General features: G+C 45.7%; 1 non-coding gene across 1 annotated transcript; it reads right to left on the reverse strand.

Annotated features, from left to right (window-relative positions):
* Positions 1 to 4,615: 4,615 nt before the first annotated feature.
* trnaf-gaa (transfer RNA phenylalanine (anticodon GAA)) lies at positions 4,616 to 4,688 on the reverse strand. The gene has a single exon. It is a non-coding gene; the product is annotated as a tRNA-Phe (tRNA).
* Positions 4,689 to 5,620: the final 932 nt, after the last annotated feature.

The following is a 5,620-nucleotide window of genomic DNA, read 5'->3' on the forward strand; positions in this document are numbered from 1 at the left end:
CATTACAACAGGCGGAGATACTGTCCACTATACTAATGAGGACTGGAACAGCACTGCCCCCGGCCATGCCCCTGGTGTAATTACGCCGTTCTGATGCCATTACTTTTACTCGCTCAAGGTTGGACAAAAAAGCATCACTTGTCAAATTACGCCCCTACGTTCTCCGGCAATCTGCATTTGAAAAGGAACGTTACCTACGGGCCTGAATATGAAAGCCTGCTTTTGCCTGTTATATCTTTTGCAGTCACTCCAGATTAGTCGCCGAAAAAAGGCTGTGTCTTTAACAGAACGGACAATTACTGGCTAAAGTTGCAATGGTCGTTATTCAATTTCAGTTTTGAGTATCTGTTGACTACAATTGCGCGCCCTCTTCTTGTTGGACGCGATATGGCAAACAGCATGTGCAAATTGGTCAAAGAAATCAAAAAGGGTTTTGCGAGACTACAGAAGATTGTTAAGAACCAATTTCTAAACAGCCTTTGTTTCTCCCATGAAAAACAGCTGCACTGAAGCAGCACCCCTAGGATGTCAATTACCACAGCTTCAATCCCCTCTCCACGCTACACTGGCTTAGCATTGGACCGATCAGCCTCCACATATGAGCATGGTCCCCATTAAACTGACAAAGTACCTATTGTGCACTAGGATTTTGGAAAGCCCCTTAGAGTCGACCTTGCACGATAATGTGTCGCTTTGTGGTTAGATGCTACCCTCTGAAAGTAATACCCTACGTGGCTAAATTCTGTAGTGTAGTGGATATCACCTTGGCCTAACATGCATAAAGGTCCCTCGTTCGAAATCAGGCAGAAACCCTTTTGCTAACCATTATCATGTGCACAGTCAGTCTGGGTGGATTGCCTTGTAAAAGGGGTTGTCTCAGCTCTAACAATTAGAAAGGCAACACTTTTAGTTTTAGTACTACAAAGTTCGATAAAGATCCTTTCATCCCAAAACCCCTGAGGAGTTAACTTCCACGACCGTGTTATTCTTCTTGCTGGGAAGCTACGCTCTGAAGTAGCTCGTCAAAGTCGCCGATTTCTGTGGTGTAGCGGTTATCAAGTTCGCCTCACAGGTGAAAGGTCCCTGGCCTGAAACCAGGCAGAAACACAATTGTTGTTATTTTAAGATGACATTCACACTCAAGCTGTGTCAGTGGGTTGACTAAGTTCTTACACATGCTTGCAATGGTCGTCGTTCAATTTCAGTTTTGAGTTACCTGTTGAGGAGTTCCTTTCCTGCAATTGCATGCCCTCTTCTTGGTGCACGCGATATGGCAAACAGCATGTGCAAATTGGTCAAAGAAATCGAAAAGGGTTATGCGAGACTACAGAAGAAAGTTAAGAACCAATTTCTAAACAGCTTCCGTTTGGACAAAGCCACCACATACTATTAATCGAAATAGAGACTTTCTCCCATGAAAAATAGCTGCACTTGCAGCAGCAGCCCTAGGATGTCAATTACAACAGGCGGAGATACTGTCCACTATACTAACGAGGACTGGAACAGCACTGCCCCCGGCCATGCCCCTGGTGTAGTTACGCCGTTCTGATGCCATTACTTTTAATCGCTCAAGGTTGGACAAAAATGCATCACTTGTCAAATTACGCCCCTACGTTCTCCGGCAATCTGCATTTGAAAAGGAACGTTACCTACGGGCCTGAATGTGAAAGCCTGCTTTTGCCTACGCTCTGAAGTAGCTCGTCAAAGTCGCCGGTATCTGTGGTGTAGCGGTTATTAAGTTTGCCTAACACGTGAAAGGTCCCTGGCCTGAAATCAGGCAGAAACACAATTGTTGTTATTTTAAGATGACATTTACACTCAAGCTGTGTCAGTGGGTTGACTAAGTTCTTACACATGCTTGCTCCGTAAAACAACCTGAAATCACAGAATGGCACACATAGAGACTACCTTCCAAACCGTCTTAAGTACAAAAACAAAAGGTTAGGGGACTCTTGGCATCGTACGCAAGACAGAGGTGGTGTAATGCCGAAGCCCGGGATCCAACCAGGGACCTTTAGATCTTCAGTCTAACGCTCTCCCAACTGAGCTATTTTGGCACAACACCCGATGACTTCTTCTGGCCATCATTTGGAAATGCAAGCCTCCTCAACCAAGCCGAAGACGTATTGCGGAAAATTTCAACTGTCCGGGACAAAGGCAAAAAGACTCTCCCCGTCGGGGAATCAAACCCCGGTCTTCCGCGTGACAGGCGGAGATACTGTCCACTATACTAACGAGGACTGGAAAAGCACTGCTCGTTTGCAGTCACGCCAGAGTAGTCGCTGGACAAAGGCTGTGTGCCTTTGACTGAGCGGACCATTACTGGCTAAAGTTGCAATGGTCGTCGTTCAATTTCAGTTTTGAGTACCTGTTGAGGAGTTCCTTTCCTGCAATTGCATGCCCTCTTCTTGGTGCACGCGATATGGCAAACAGCATGTGCAAATTGGTCAAAGAAATCGAAAAGGGCAAGCAGCAAGTGCAAATTGGTCAAAGAAATCAAAAAGGGTTATGCGAGACTACAGAAGAAAGTTAAGAACCAATTTCTAAACAGCCTCGGTTTGGACAAAGCCACCACATACTATTAATCGAAATAGAGACTTTCTCCCATGAAAAATAGCTGCACTTGCAGCAGCAGCCCTAGGATGTCAATTACAACAGGCGGAGATACTGTCCACTATACTAACGAGGACTGGAACAGCACTGCCCCCGGCCATGCCCCTGGTGTAGTTACGCCGTTCTGATGCCATTACTTTTACTCGCTCAAGGTTGGACAAAAATGAATCAATTGTCAAATTTACGCTCCTACGTTCTCCGTCAATCTGCATTTGAAAAGGAACGTTACCTACGGGCCTGAATGTGAAAACCTGCTTTTGCCTGCTAGATCTTTTGCAGTCACTCCAGAGTAGTCGCCGAAAAAAGGCTGTGTCTTTGACAGAGCGGACGATTACTGGCTAAAGTTGCAATGGTCGTTATTCAATTTCAGTTTTGAGTATCTGTTGACTACAATTGCGCGCCCTCTTCTTGTTGGACGCGATATGGCAAACAGCATGTGCAAATTGGTCAAAGAAATCAAAAAGGGTTTTGCAAGACTACAGAAGATTGTTAAGTACCAATTTCTAAACAGCCTTTGTTTCTCCCATGAAAAACAGCTGCACTGAAGAAGCAGCCCTAGGATGTCAATTACCACAGCTTCAATCCCCTCTCCACGCTACACTGGCTTAGCATTGGACCGATCAGCCTCCACATATGAGCATGGTCCCCATTAAGCTGAGAAAGTACCTATTGTGCACTAGGATTTTGGAAAGCCCCTTAGAGTCGACCTTGCACGATAATGTGTCGCTTTGTGGTTAGATGCTACCCTCTGAAAGTAATGCCCTACGTGGCTAAATTCTGTAGTGTAGTGGATATCACCTTGGCCTAACATGCATAAAGGTCCCTCGTTCGAAATCAGGCAGAAACCCTTTTGCTATCCATTATCATGTGCACAGTCAGTCTGGGTGGATTGCCTTGTAAAAGGGGTTGTCTCAGCTCTAACAATTAGAAAGGCAACACTTTTGGTTTTAGTACTACAAAGTTCGATAAAGATCCTTTCATCCCAAAACCCCTGAGGAGTAAACTTCCACGACCGTGGTATTCTTCTTGCTGGGAAGCTACGCTCTGAAGTAGCTCGTCAAAGTCGCCGATTTCTGTGGTGTAGCGGTTATCAAGTTCGCCTCACACGTGAAAGGTCCCTGGCCTGAAACCAGGCAGAAACACAATTGTTGTTATTTAAAGATGACATTAACATTCAAGCTGTGTCAGTGGGTTGACTAATGGTCGTCGTCGTTCAATTTCAGTTTTGAGTTACCTGTTGAGGAGTTCCTTTCCTGCAATTGCATGCCCTCTTCTTGGTGCACGCGATATGGCAAACAGCATGTGCAAATTGGTCAAAGAAATCGAAAAGGGTTATGCGAGACTACAGAAGAAAGTTAAGAACCAATTTCTAAACAGCCTCAGTTTGGACAAAGCCACCACATACTATTAATCGAAATAGAGACTTTCTCCAATGAAAAATAGCTGCACTTGCAGCAGCAGCCCTAGGATGTCAATTACAACAGGCGGAGATCCTGTCCACTATACTAACGAGGACTGGAACAGCACTGGCCCCGGCCATGCCCCTGGTGTAGTTACGCCGTTCTGATGCCATTAGTTTTACTCGCACAAGGTTGGATAAAAATGCATCACTTGTCAAATTACGCCCCTACGTTCTCCGGCAATCTGCAATTGAAAAGGAACGTTACCTACGGGCCTGAATGTGAAAGCCTGCTTTTGCCTACGCTCTGAAGTAGCCCGTCAAAGTCGCCGGTATCTGTGGTGTAGCGGTTATCAAGTTCGCCTCACACGTGAAAGGTCCCTAGCCTGAAATCAGGCAGAAACACAATTGTTGTTATTTTAAGATGACATTCACACTCAAGCTGTGTCAGTGGGTTGACTAAGTTCTTACACATGCTTGCTCCGTAAAACAACCTGAAATCACAGAATGGCACACATAGAGACTACCTTCCGAACCGTCTTAAGTACAAAAACAAAAGTTTAGGGGCCTCTTGGCATCGTACGCAAGACAGAGGTGGTGTAATGCCGAAACCCGGGATCGAACCAGGGACCTTCAGATCTTCAGTCTAACGCTCTCCCAACTGAGCTATTTCGGCACAACAACCGATGACTTCTTCTGGCCATCATTTGCAAATGCAAGCCTCCTCAACCAAGCAAAAGACGTATTGCGGGAAATTTCAACTGTCCGGGACAAAGGCAAAAAGACTCTCCCCGTCGGGGAATCGAACCCCGGTCTTCCACGTGACAGGCGGAGATACTGTCCACTATACTAACGAGGACTGGAAAAGCACTGCGCGTTTGCAGTCTCGCGAGAGTAGTCGCTGGACAAAGGCTGTGTGCCTTTGACTGAGCGGACCATTACTGGCTAAAGTTGCAATTGTCGTCGTTCAATTTCAGTTTTGAGTACCTGTTGAGGAGTTCCTTTCCTGCAATTGCATGCCCTCTTCTTGGTGCACGCGATATGGCAAACAGCATGTGCAAATTGGTCAAAGAAATCGAAAAGGGCAAGCAGCAAGTGCAAATTGGTCAAAGAAATCGAAAAGGGTTATGCGAGACTACAGAAGAAAGTTAAGAACCAATTTCTAAACAGCCTCACTTTGGACAAAGCCACCACATACTATTAATCGAAATAGAGACTTTCTCCCATGAAAAATAGCTGCACTTGCAGCAGCAGCCCTAGGATGTCAATTACAACAGGCGGAGATACTGTCCACTATACTAACGAGGACTGGAACAGCACTGCCCCCGGCCATGCCCCTGGTGTAGTTACGCCGTTCTGATGCCATTACTTTTACTCGCTCAAGGTTGGACAAAAATGAATCAATTGTCAAATTACGCTCCTACGTTCTCCGTCAATCTGCATTTGAAAAGGAACGTTACCTACGGGCCTGAATGTGAAAACCTGCTTTTGCCTGTTAGATCTTTTGCAGTCACTCCAGAGTAGTCGCCGAAAAAAGGCTGTGTCTTTGACAGAGCGGACGATTACTGGCTAAAGTTGCAATGGTCATTATTCAATTTCAGTTTTGAG

The sequence above is a fragment of the Channa argus genome, unplaced genomic scaffold (assembly GCF_033026475.1).
Source record: "Channa argus isolate prfri unplaced genomic scaffold, Channa argus male v1.0 Contig224, whole genome shotgun sequence".
NCBI lineage: Eukaryota > Metazoa > Chordata > Actinopteri > Anabantiformes > Channidae > Channa > Channa argus.